Genomic DNA, 13,401 nt, shown 5'->3' with positions numbered 1-13,401 from the left:
CTGAGCCACAGCCATGCGGTCCAACAAGGTCTGTATCTCCGACCATGCCATAAGGGCAAGGGTTCTTCCTCGAGTACTTTATCTCAGCTCTGGGGTTGGTAACTTCTCCTCATATCTGCTTTTTCTGTAATCTTTCTAGTCTTCTTTTTTTTTTTAACGTTTATTTATTTTTGAGACAGAGAGAGACAGAGCATGAACAGGGGAGGGGCAGAGAGAGAGAGGGAGACACAGAATCGGAAGCAGGCTCCAGGCTCTGAGCCATCAGCCCAGAGCCCGATGCGGGGCTTGAACTCATGGACCACGAGATCGTGACCTGAGCTGAAGTTGGACGCTTAACCGACTGAGCCACCCAGGCGCCCCTATAGTCTTTACTTCTTACTGGCCAATCTCTTGCTATTCCTGTTATAATTAAGATATTCTTCATATTAAGCCTTTTCAAAGTATGTGGCTTTGTTCTTCTGATCAGACTGACACAGGATCCAAGAAAAAAATATGTATCCACCAAAAGATATGTGCAAGAATGTTCACAGAAGTTTTATTCATAATAGCCCAAGACTGGAAACCACCCAAATGTCCATCAGTGGCAGAGTGGATAAATGGTGGTGGGAGCTGTGGATGGATCTCACAGACTGTTTTGATGGAGGAAACAAGATGCTAAAGAGTATATACTGTAAAATCTCGTATATACAAAGTTCAAGAGGAGACAAAACCAGTCAATGGTGACAGAAGTCAGTATAGTCGTTACTTCTCAGGGCAGAGGTAGATATTGACTAGGAAAGGACACAAGGATTTGGGGGGATATTTGAAATACCTATGTTGTGATCAAAAGGTAGTTACATAGCTGTATATTTATGTAAAAATTATCAATTTGTGCACTATACTATATGTCTATTATACCTTAATTTTTAAAAGCTAATGAAACTAAAAAGGGAATGTAAATATAAGGTCATAAAAAAGGGCTGTCTAGACAAGGTCTCCCCTAGCTAATTCCCTTGGCCCCATCCATCTCAACGATGCTCAGCAACATGAACGTGAGGCTGATGACTGCAAATATTGTCCCAAAGCCTGCAGTGTTCAGCGGGTGAGGCTGAGGGACGGGATGGGACACCAAGTGATTCTGTTGTATACGCTGCCAGTTAGTGGTAAACATGGGAACACCTGAGCCTTCTGTTCCCAACCAGTACACTTCCTGCCCATCATGTGGCCTTTCAGGGGGTTTCTTTCTAAAGATGTTTGAGATGAGTAATGTGTTTTTCAGAATATGGCAGAGAGCTTCATACAAGGAAAGCCAACAGAATAATTTTGAAATAAAATTCTGTCACAGTTGGTTGGCACTGACACAACTTTTTTTTTTTATGTAATGTCTCCTTGACTGCAGTGATAAAGACTGCAGAGGAGTTGGAGAAAGGGAGAACTTGGTGCCAATTTGGTGGCTGTATGAAATCATTTCACTTCAAAACACAGAGCAGAAATAGGAGAAATGAAAATAGATGATCGGCACCTCCCCGCCTTCCCACTCTACTTGGGCAAGAATCAAAGGAGGAAAAGCTCAGCAGTAAAAGCCGTCTCCAAGGACTGGTGTCAGGGTGAGCAACTGCGGCAAAGACATATACATAATTCTCCCCTCCAGAATCCTGGCGATGCTTCCTGAGCATGTGAGAAAACCGGCTGGCTTTGCATGTACACAGAGGCAAAGCCAAGATTTTGTGAGCCTGGGGTAAGATTCCCAGCCCCGGACATCACTGCAAGGGAGCTCCTGTGCATGCGATTGCTCTCCATTATAAACCGCAAATGCGACTGGGACCAAAGGAGTTAGCTCAGGAGCTGGTGTAGAATCTACCCATCTTTCGATTTGGGGAAAGGGGAGATGAAAAGTCATTTCTCCTTTCTCTGGATTCATGCAATCCTTTAACTGTAATTGTCTCTCCCTGCTTGCTCCAGTTGTTGATGTATTGCCTCTCGGCTCCAAGCGCACCCACCCTTTTTTGTCTTGCTTTGTCCTCCTGAAGCCGAACTCTGCGCCTTGCATTTCTCCGTAATGGCCGCCTGCCTGGTACACTCTACCAATAGAGGGCGCCGTGAAGCGGGAGGTAGAAGAAGGTGCGCTCCGTTCTGTTTCCCAAGCAGTTGCTAGCAAATCCGGGTGCAGAGGATCCCAGCAGTTTTCCCTGCAGTGGTGGCAGCTCTCAGTGTCCTGGGGTGAGCACCTCCAACACCGTTTCTTTGCTGTTTCGGCAACCACTCCCCCTTTTCAAGGGTCTGCGTCTCCACCTTGCAGGATCCTCCTCTGAATTTCTAAGTTCTTTCCTCCTTTACTTTTCCTTCAGCCTCATGGATGGTAGCTGCTTTCTAAGTTTCTGCATCTACACCTTACAGTTAGTTCTCTTTTATCCCTTTTGGTAGTTAATCATCTTTTGCCTAGTTCACAGTTCTTTACACTCAGATTACTAATGAGGTTTGTCTCTTGACTGGTCACTGACAGATCCAACGCTTGACCCATCTGATTGTGCAGTGGCCGTCTGTGTATGTGTCGCAGTGTCTCTTGTGGGGCCTCTGTGCATTTGGCTCCTAGGGGGCATCCTTCCGGCTGGGGTATGTTAGATTGGAAGTTTGTCAGGGAATTAATTTCCAGATCCTAGACTTCCACATGTACTCTTTCCTAATAAGATTGGCCTGAGAACCTGCCTGCAGGGAAGATCCCATGGAAAGGTTCTTCTTTCTCAGCTCACCTTCTGCTTTCAAAAAGGAAGCTGTACTTCTCATTTCTCCAGATTTTATGGTGCATTGTCTAAAGATGTAATATATTGGTTGTTTTGGCTAATTTTATTCTTTAATTTTAATAATAACTCAATCCAAAAGAAAATGTTCACATTTTAAGGACTTAAGATTACAGGAAATTAAAAGATGATGTTGATTTGTATTGTTATGTAAGATATGTTAAGGTGGTTAATAAAAGATTTCCAAGCATGAACTACATTACAATCTGGTAAAATTGGGGAAGTGGAGTGGAATATGAATTCAAAGAAGAAAAGGAACACTAAATGTGCTAACTAAAAGATCATTCATGTGTTTTAAGTAAAAGATCATTCATGTGTTTTAAAATTTTGGATGATGATAAATCTAAAACTGCTAAGGTATCTGTAGTCCTCCAGGTACATATAAAATATACAATAACACTTTTGTTTTAAATTGTCAATATTGACTGCATGCCAGAAGTACTTTTGCAACTGTTTAAATACCGGGAAAGAAACTTTAGATTTCATCTTTAAGAAGTTCAAGAGGATAAGTAGTTTTCTCAATTGTTTTAGGAGATATGCGAATAAAGGAAGTCGCCTTGCTTAAAATAAAACATGAATGAGTGAAGACTGGTTGGGTGACTGGGTGAATAAATGAATGAATAAGCGAATCAGCAACTACAAGCCAGAAATCCTCTTTCTAGGCCAAATATTTCCCTGCTGGGGAAATGTGCCTATGAAAAATGGCAACAATACATCATGCCCTTGATATTGGGGCCCTGATCAGGAGCCAAGTCAGTCCAAGTGTCTCCTCTGTCTTTATTTGAGAATAACTTGTGGCTGAATGAATGGCTTATAATAGTGCATTTTCTTAAAGCCGTGTGTCTTGTCTTTATTTTGTCATCTGTAAAATAGATTTAGAAATTTCAATTCGGTGACAGCTGGACTGTTGATTTTACCTTTTGGGGAGACACCATGGAGTAGTAGAACAATGCTATCCTAGAGACAGAAGACCTGGGCTGATGTATTGGTTTTGCTAGTAACTGGTTGCATGATGCTTATATCTTCATATCTCTGCACTTTGATCTCGGTCTATAAAAAGCGGATGGTTGGGGTGTGTGGGTGGCTCTTGGTTAAGTGTCTGACTCTTGATTTCCTCTCAGGTCATGATCTCACGGTTCATGGATTCGAGCCCCACGTCAAGCTCTGTGCTGACAATGTGGAGCTTGCTTGGGATTCTCTCTCTCCCTCTCTCTCTCTGCCCCTTGTGCATGTGCTCACTCACTCTCTCTCTCAAAATAAGTAAATAAACTTAAAAAACCAGTGGATGATGATAACTGTATGTGAGCTTTAGCTGGGATTGTGCATGTAAATGTGCTTTGCACACGGCAGCTGCTCAGAAAATGTTAGTCAAAGCTAGAGCCGAAGTACTAGATGGCATGAAATTTGGGTATATCCATCTTCCTCTGCCCTGAGGGCTTCCAGTTACTCTACCATAAACTAGTTAGCCATCTCAGGCTGCACAGTGTTCCAGGTCTTGGTCACATAGACCATTCCATCCTAATGCAACTATGTGGAACATTTGATTCTTGCATGTGGACAACTCTTACTTCACTCCCACAACAAAATGTGGTCAGTGTAAGCTTCATGCTACAAACAACACATGCTTCTGTCATTGCCTTGGGAGAGACCCATTTGCAACCACTTCATCTTTAGAATCTATGAAGAGGTCATTGTCAAGTACTTATTTAGGGTCAATAAAACCGTTACGTATTATAGAAAATACAAGACATGGACAAAATAGCTTCATGCCAGAGTGGTTACTGAATCTGCTCTCTTATAAGTGTTCAGTACTGGCTGATGTTCACACCAGCAGAATTACACACACACACACACACACACACACACACACACACACACAAAGTGATTTCTTTACACCAGTTGATTGCAGATTTCTGTCACTACACTGGTCGTAGTTGATGTGGCATCTTAGAAGCAAGAGAGATCAACTGAGAAAGTAAGCACTTGTGCAAAGAGCGTAGTAATAAAATTATAAGGTTTTGCCCATTACTGGCATATCTGTGAATGAAACAGTGACTCTGGCTGCAGCTGAATCAGGTTAAGCAGTATTAACAGTGCTTCCATGCTCCAGCCACCAGTCTTTAAAATCAGGATTGCTCGCCGAGCTCTTCGTGCAGTTACGCTAATAAGAGGGATGGTTTTAAAAGGAGGTTTTTGATGCTCTCTAGGGAGTATACCCTCAAGCCATATTTCTATAAAGATTAAAAATCTCATTCCAGACCTCAATTAAACTAAGGGAAATAACGATTGCAGAGAGGCACAGAGGAAAATCAAATTCCTACGATGTGCTAGATGCTGGCTAAGTGCTTTCCCAAGTGACGTCTCATTACTCTTTGCATCATGAGCATGGGAAAGGTATTGTCCTTTCCATTTCACAGGTGAAAATGCCGGCCATCAGGGAGGTTAAATTTGGGACCACGCCTTGAGTCCTTGTCTGTCTGAAACAAGACCCACATTCTTCCCCTTTCACATTGTTGATGCTAACACTGGCTCAAAAAAAGTAGATGCTCAGAAAATGGGGACTGTGAAGGTGATATAAACATTTATATGCCAACAGACACAGAGCGGTGGTTCTCAATCTTGGCTGCATGCTGGAATCACCACTGTTCCAGGGTTCGTGCTCCTGGCTTGTAAGAAATCTGTTAGAGGGGTGCCTGGGTGGCTCAGTCTATTAAGAGTCCAACTTCCGCTCAGGTCATGATCTCACTGTTTGTGAGTTCAAGACCCAACTTGGGCTCTATGCTGATAGCCTGGAAACTGCCTCAGATTCTGTGTCTCCCCCATTTGTGCTCTTTGTCTCTCTCTGTCTCTCTCTCTCTCTCTCTCTCTCTCAAAAATAAATAAACAAAAAATTAAAAATAAAAAGTAAATCTGTTAGATCAGGGGTTCTCAATCTTCACAATCACCTGGGGATTTGTTTAAAACACATTACTGGGCCCTGTCTCCAGCGTTTCTGATTCTATAAGTCTGGAGTTGGCCTGAGAATACGCATTTCTAGCAAATGCTACTGTTGGGGGCTGGTTGCTACTGGTGGGGGTCCTCACTTTATGAACTACTGCCTTTGGGCATTGCTTCTCCAAGTCAGACTTCCTTATGGACCCGAATGCAGATGTGGGGGCCCAGGCCCAGCCATACAGGATTAGTCTCAGGTGATGGGCATGAGGGTCTGTCTGTAGAACAAGGGTTCTAGGTGATTCTTCAGTTCACCAAAGTGTGAGAACTGTCATCCAATGAATTTTTTTTTGTTCTTTTTATTTTATTTTTTTTAATTTACATCCAAGTTAGTTAGCATATGGTGCAACAATGATTTCAGGGATAGATTCCTTAATGCCCCTTACCCATTTAGCCCATCCCCTCTCCCACAACCCCTCCAGTAACCCTCTGTTTGTTCTCCATATTTGTCTCTTATGTTTTTCCCCCTCCCTGTTTTTATATTATTTTTGCTTCCCTTCCCTGTGTTCATCTGTTCTGTGTCTTAAAGTCCTCATATGAGTGAAGTCATATGATATTTGTCTTTCTCTGACTAATTTCGCTTAGCATAATACCCTCTAGTTCCATCCATGTAGTTGCAAATGGCAAGATTTCATTCTTTTTGATTGCCGAGTAATACTCCATTGTATATATTTACCACATCTTCTTTATCCATTCATCTATCGATGGACATTTGGGCTCTTTCCATCCTTTGGCTATTGTCGATAGTGCTGCTATAAACATTGGGGTGCACGTGTCCCTTTGAAACAGCATCCCTGTATCCCTTGGATCAATACCTAGTAGTGCAATTGCTGGGTCATGGGTAGCTCTATTTTTAATTTTTTGAGGAACCTCCATACTGTCTTCCAGAGTGGCTACACCAGCTTGCATTCCCACCAGCAGTGCAAAAGAGATACTCTTTCTCCACATCCTCGCCAACATCTGTTGTTGCCTGAGTTGTTAATGTTAGCCATTCTGACAGGTATAAGGTGGTATCTCATTGTGGTTTTGATTTGTATTTCCCTGATGATGAGTGATGTTGAGCATTATTTCATGTGTCTGTTAGCTATCTGGATGTCTTCTTTGGAGAAGTGTCTATTCATGTCTTTTGCCCATTTCTTCATTGGATTAGTTTTTGAGTTTGAGTTTGATAAGTTCTTTGTAGATTTTGGATACTAACCCTTTATCTGATATGTCATTTGCAAATATCTTCTCCCATTCAGTCGGTTGCCTTTTACTTTGGCTGATTGTTTCCTTCACTGTGCAGAAGCTTTTTATTTTGATCATCCAATGAATTTTTAAATGCTTTCTGCTCTCTTCTGAACCTGGCTCTTAAGTTCTCATTTTGAATGACAATAGCACAAAATTCCACTTACAACTGACCATTAGCTATTGTTGTGACTTGCTTCTGGTTATTTAAAATGCCCATAAATAAAATTTAAAAAGGGGGGGGAGATATTCACTAATTTTTAAAATTGTTAAGTCTCTACTTCATGGGGGGACGGAGGCCTGACTGATGACTGGTTGTTTCCAGCTTCCTCGCACAAATGAAATAAGGAGAAGAAAATCATCCTGTGAGGAGGCTCCTTTACTTTCTTCCTGTCCCCTCCTTCCTCATTTTACCCTCCGCTATTCAGTTCCATCAACCCCAGTGGAAATGAAGCTCAGGCTCTTGAGTTTAAAGGGGGTTAGCCACTTGGTGTCTGGCGTTCAGCTGGGAGGCCAGGTTACCACCCGTCTTCCTCAGAGTGGGGAAAATGTACACGGAAAGTGCCACCCCAGGCAGAGGGCGGCGAGGAAGCCTGGCCCCGGGGGGGCGGATGTGCCCTGACGAGATGCAGGTGCTTCCCCGGCCCGCCCCTCAGCTGCAGGCTCCCAAGGGAGGCCAGCAGCCAAGAGGAGTATTTATAGCCACCTTTGCCGGCTGGTTCCTGCCTGGCTCTCACTCAGCTGCCTGAGGATCCCAGAGCCACCGACTGACAAGAACAGGGAAAGATTGGAAGGCTGGGGCGGTGATGGCCCAGCCGTCCTCCCTGAAGAGTTGCAGAAATCAGTCCCTCTTATCTGGAGTTACAAGTACAATGGAATTTAAAATGAGTGAAATGAAGGTCATGGGAAAAGATTTCCCATTGTTCTTCCAAGGCTCCAGAATAAGCTGTTCCCCCAGGAGAACTCCTCCACCAGGAGGGCCGTACGGCCATCTGCAGAACTGGTGTGCAATCACTCTTGCTGATAACACATGCAGCAGGAGGGTCCAGGAAGCTCCTTAAGCCCCTGCTCCCAACCCGGCTCAGAGGCCCTCAAACTGCAACCAGCTTCTCTTTCCAGATTCTTAAGGCAAAACTGTCAGCAGAAACAAGGGCCGTTTTTTCTTTCCCATTCTCTCTGCTACCTCACACTGAGTGGACAGCCCAGAGCTGGCTCAGGCAACAGAAAATGCACACTTTGTGGGGGAGTGTCCGATTGTCAGTTTAGGGGGAGGGACCATGGCGTCCCCACTCACCCCGAAGAGTGTTAGGGAGCCGTGAACCATCAGGTTTTACAGGGATACGTTCTGTACAACGCACAGCTGGTCAACGACGTTTCTAGGTGAAATCAGTTAGCTCGTCTCCAGGGGAAAACCCACAAAATGGCAAGTGTTCCGGAAAGGGTTTCGTTTCCCAAGCGGCAGAGAGCCAGGATGAGCAAAACCTTTTGCTCAGGCCACAGGTGGAATCCGTGTCAGACGCACAATCCATCCTATTGTTCTGTCTGGGGCCCATGCTTCTCCCAGGGTTGCTGTGAGTGGACGAAGCAGAGACCCCTCAGTAGCTGAGTCTGGGGCTCATGGGCCATTTGCCCCACGAGTTTGACCAGTGTGTCTACCATGGGACTGGCCCTGATGGGTGTGAATTTCAGAAAACCCTTCCTGAAAGTGGAAAGGGGTTTATATTTTAGTTTTTCTTTTTATGAGGAAGTAGGTAAGAGTGGAATGACACAGAGTTAGAGGCCGTTGAGGCCAGTGTGGCAGCTGGAGCCAGGCATACAAGAATGCTAGTAACTAGCGGTGGTCACACACTCTCCAGTTGCCTTGCAGAGTGCTAAGTGCTTTCTAGACATTACCTCATGTAATCCTCCCAGTAGCCGGATGAGATAGGTGCAGCCACTGTCTCTCCTCCGTAGCAGAGGAAATGGAGGCCTGGAGAAGGTAAGGGACTTGATTGTCATAGGTCAGGGATGGCCGAGTTGGAATTCGAACCACCACCTCCCCCAGAGTCCCTGCCCTGCACCACAGTCATGAGAGGGGCTCTACCTCCTCGGACAGGCCCCACTGGCTCTGTGGCCACTCTTCCCCAAGAGTTCCTGAGGTTGTAGTGGCCTCTGGCTTCCTTGCATCAGTCAGATGTTGGGGGGGACAGGGGTGGTGGGAGTCAGCATCCCCCTGAGAGCCAGTTCACAGAGATGGCCTCGTGGGCTGGCCAGGGACCCATGAGGACTCCTTTGACCCATTCCTGCAGGCTTCCATGTGACCTTCCACATTCCATTGGATGCCAGCTCCTGGTCAGCAGCTTCTCTGACCTGGAGCTTGTTCAGCTGGGATGAATTTGGGGGGACTTTCTATAAACCAAATTCATGGCGGCTCCAGCCAAATAGGAGGGTTTTGCCCAACTCTTGATTGGGGGGTGGGGTGGGTGAAGGAGAAGGAGCTGAAAGTATAAAAGGCAGCTGGCAATGTCAACCCCTAGATGGCTACGGGAGTTGGCAATACTGTACCATTGTCTTGCCACGGATGTGCTGCTGGCCTCCTCCAGTGGTTGCCAGTGGTGGTAACTTCACAAGCACAGTGTGGGGCACAGAAGCAGAGGACTTACGTTGCATGGAACTGAAGGTCTTCTCAGTCTACTGGGATGGTCATTTTGTAGATTTTTGCTTCAGGTAGAAACTACTGCTTCAAGTCTCAGTCACACCCAGAGAGAGCTCTTCCTCCATGGACTCCTTAGACCTTTCATTTTCCAAGTTGCCTAAACAAGATGGTCACTTATGTGTTCCCCAGTTACCGTGATATCCCCAGGATCCAGCACAGTTCCTGACATGACTAAAACCTATCAAAGCGGTTCATCAAACAAATAATGAATTGAAAAAGTGAATCAATGAACCATTAATGTTGGGTACTAGGTTCCTGAAGGCAATGAGAGAACCTGACACTAGGATTTTCTCTGGCTCTTAGAAAAGAAGTGTCACTTTCAGAGACTTGGGGAGTATGTTCGGGTCCTTCAAGAAGCAGACACTGGAACAGAACTGAGTTCAGATTTATTGGGGAAAAGCCTGGGGAAAATGGGAGAAGCAGGATTGGGTGAATTCTTTTTTGAAGCGAAATCAGAGTGCTGTCTCTCTGACAGAGGCTTAAAGTATCGGGATTATCTGGGTGCAACGGTGGTTATTGATTTTCTTTCTCTAAGCAATGTCTTCTCATGCTGTGTTTCTTCCATCCGAGAAGACCTGTGTCTCCATCACCTCCACACCTTCTTTCCAACGACACCCCTGAGACAAGAGGTCACCCAGGGCACCCCAGCCCTCTCTCAGTGTTCCACATTCCATCTCTCCAACCAAATTTCCAAATGTCTCAAACTCACCATGCCCAACCCACCCAGACCATATTCCTTTCTGTGACAGTTTTCTTTCCTGGGGTTTCAACTCTGTCAAAGGCACATCAGTCTAGCATTCCTCTCTTGCCCTTCACCCTTAGTTCCTTTCCTGACGCCTCAGACACTCTACCAGCCCCCACTTCCAATCCCAGACACGTGAGAAAGAGCTCTTCAGGGCTTTACTCCTGCCCTTCAGGCACCAGCTACAGGCCAGGCCGCCTCCAGTGGGGCTGGATCCAAAATCCAGGGCCCTACAGGACAGGACACACAACATCCTTGTTTTAGCCAGAGAGTGCCTGGTTATCAGAGTCTGAGTAAACAAGCAAAACGAAGAGGTCCCTGTTATCAGCAGGGGAGAAAGCATGTTTGTTTTCTTGACTCCTTGCATCCTGGCAGTTGGTGTGCTGAGTAAACAATCCTGTTTACTTACAGTAATTCCTTTTCCCTTGAAAAGTGCTGGTTATAATTCCAAGCTTTTCAGCTGTGTTTTGAATATGGAGATGTGTGTTAGACACTTCCTCCCACTGTGATGTGTTCACCAATTGCTGACAACGATTGCCATCGCTTTCTTGCTGCTTGTTCATTCATTCATTCATACATTCATTCATTCATTCATTCTGTTTTTATTTATTCCACAGGTATTTACTGAGAGAAAGCCACATGAGGTAGTCGTTAGAGACATGGGCTCTGCAGCCAGACTGCCTGGGCTCAGAGCCCAGCTCAATCACTGTCTAGGAGGTGGAACCATAGTAGAATTACTTTACCTCTCCCCACCTCAGTGTTCTCATCTGTAGATGGGGATAATTAGAATGCCCATCTCAGAGGCTAACAAAGATTAAATTAGCTAACCAGTGCCTGGCACATGGTACATCAAGTCCTTGCTGTTCACATCAAATCAAGGCAGTCCCGGTGGAATGGGAAAGGATGACGTGTAGTCATGAAGAAGGCTGGTGTGAGCTACAGCTGGGGTAAACTGAGGACTTATCCAACCTGGCACACCTAAGCAATGGGGGCTTAATATAAAGAAAATTACATAGCTGTTGGAATTATTTATTGACAAATTAGTTTCAGCACAGTGGTAGAGCTATAGATAATTTTCTTCAAAAACGAATATAGGGGCACCTGGGTGGCTCAGTCGGTTGAGTGTCCAGTGAAACATTTGTAACTTTTGACAGTGATGTTTTTGTTTCAGCTCAGGTTGTGATCTCAACGGTTCATGGGTTCAAGCCCCGAGACAGGCTCTCTGCTGAGGGTGTGGAACCTGCTTGGGATTCTCTCTCTCTTTCCCTCTCTCTCTGCTCCTCCCATGTGCTCACTCTCCTTCTCTCAAAATAAATAAACTTTATAAAAATGAATATAAAAATGAAATTCTCTTTAAAAAATAAAAATGTTCAGGGGCGCCTGGGTGGCTCAGTTGGTTAAGCCTCCGACTTCAGCTCAGGTCATGATCTTGCGGTCTGTGAGTTCGAGCCCCGCATCAGGCTCTGTGCTGACAGCTCAGAGCCTGGAGCCTGTTTCAGATTCTGTGTCTCCCTCTCTCTGACCCTCCTCTGTTCATGCTCTGTCTCTCCCTGTCTCAAAAATAAATAAAACGTTAAAAAAAATTTTTTTTAAATAAATAAAAAAAATAAAAATGTTCACATACATAAAGCAAAAATTTTAATAAACCTTTATATTAAGAAAATATAAGCAAAATGCCATAGTGTACATATTATTGTAATATTGTACATAAAAACATGCATACTTTAATCAGCTTTTCAGTCATATCTGTCTCTATTGTAGTAAGTCCCTGGCATTTTGGAAGAATGTATTCATGCTAATGTCTTTCTAATTTTTATTTTTAAAGTAAAATTGCCATATTATTTACACTTGCATTTTATAATAATTTGAAATAGATCCTTCTCTGTGGACTAAAATACTTTTTTTTTTTAACATTTATTTATTTTTGAGAGAAACAGAGCATGAGTGCGAGAGGGGCAGAAAGAGAGGGAGACACAGAATCCAAAGCAGGCTCCAGGCTCTGAGCTGTCAGCACAGAGCCCGATGTCAGGGCTTAAACCCACAAACCATGAGACCATGACCTGAGCCGAAGTCACACAGTTAACCGACAGAGCCACCAAGGTGCCCCTGGACCAAAATACTTTTAATTGAGAAAATATTCTTTCTAGAAGTGCTGAATTATTTGGTAACCTCCGAGCAAGTGGAGATAAATAGAGGATAGTCTCCATTCTAATGTTTCAAATCAGAATGTGTTAATATTTCAGCTCAAATAACATCACAGTGTATGTCTTTTGCTGCCATTTAGAGCATCATTATTCAACAAATATTTTTATAAGGCATGAATTGGCAAATAATTTCTTGCTATTTATGATTCTTTTGAATATTTCACTGAAGTTAGATGTTGTAAAATTACAGGCCTTTTCAATTCCATTTTAGTACAGAATATAAATTGATCCTAATTAAAAATAGGAGCTTCATCAAAAGCTTTTTCTCACAAATCAAGATAGTGTATACCTCTGAGCTCCAAGGTTTAATTTCTTCATTTCCTCCCTTCCTTGGGTAGAGACAAATTCAATCTGTCCCTGTGTAAGCTTGTTTTAGATAATTACGATTCATAAAAAGTTTCACAACCTGAATTTTTTTGTGTGCTCCATCTATTGAATAATTTATTAAAAGATTCCAACTGATTTTCATCAAAATGCAACCAACATTTAAGGAATTATTTCAAAAGAATTCAATAGTATTCCAGGACACGTAGGGTGATTTACAAAATAGTTATTATTCAAAGGCTCAACATTTCTAAAACCAGATTGCTGATGGGCAACAGAGAAAGGAAGAAAATGTGTACTGCCAGAAAACTGAAGTTTTTGTTGTTATTGATGCATGGGGTTTATTTGAGACGGGTGATCTGATACTTAATACAAGCTCTGTCACAAGAATTTTGTACTTTAGTTACTTTGTTCACATATAGAAACATTTGTAATTTTTAA

The 13,401-nt window shown here is 43.7% G+C and overlaps 1 long non-coding RNA gene across 2 annotated transcripts in view; it reads left to right on the top strand.

The window, feature by feature from the left end:
* The first annotated feature begins 1,598 nt into the window (after nt 1-1,598).
* The window catches only part of LOC123606539, a 40,869-nt gene continuing 29,066 nt past the window's right edge, over nt 1,599-13,401 (top strand). The window contains exon 1 of one of the 2 annotated variants that reach the window (XR_006716329.1): nt 1,599-2,199. This is a non-coding gene — a long non-coding RNA (uncharacterized LOC123606539). The remainder of the gene's footprint in view (nt 2,200-13,401) is intronic. The other variant, XR_006716328.1, reaches the window with a different exon arrangement.

This window comes from Leopardus geoffroyi, chromosome A2 (genome assembly GCF_018350155.1).
Source record: "Leopardus geoffroyi isolate Oge1 chromosome A2, O.geoffroyi_Oge1_pat1.0, whole genome shotgun sequence".
Taxonomy (NCBI): Eukaryota; Metazoa; Chordata; class Mammalia; order Carnivora; family Felidae; genus Leopardus; species Leopardus geoffroyi.
The sequence above is the reverse complement of the archived record's forward strand: the minus strand, read 5'-3'. Positions and strand labels throughout refer to the sequence as shown.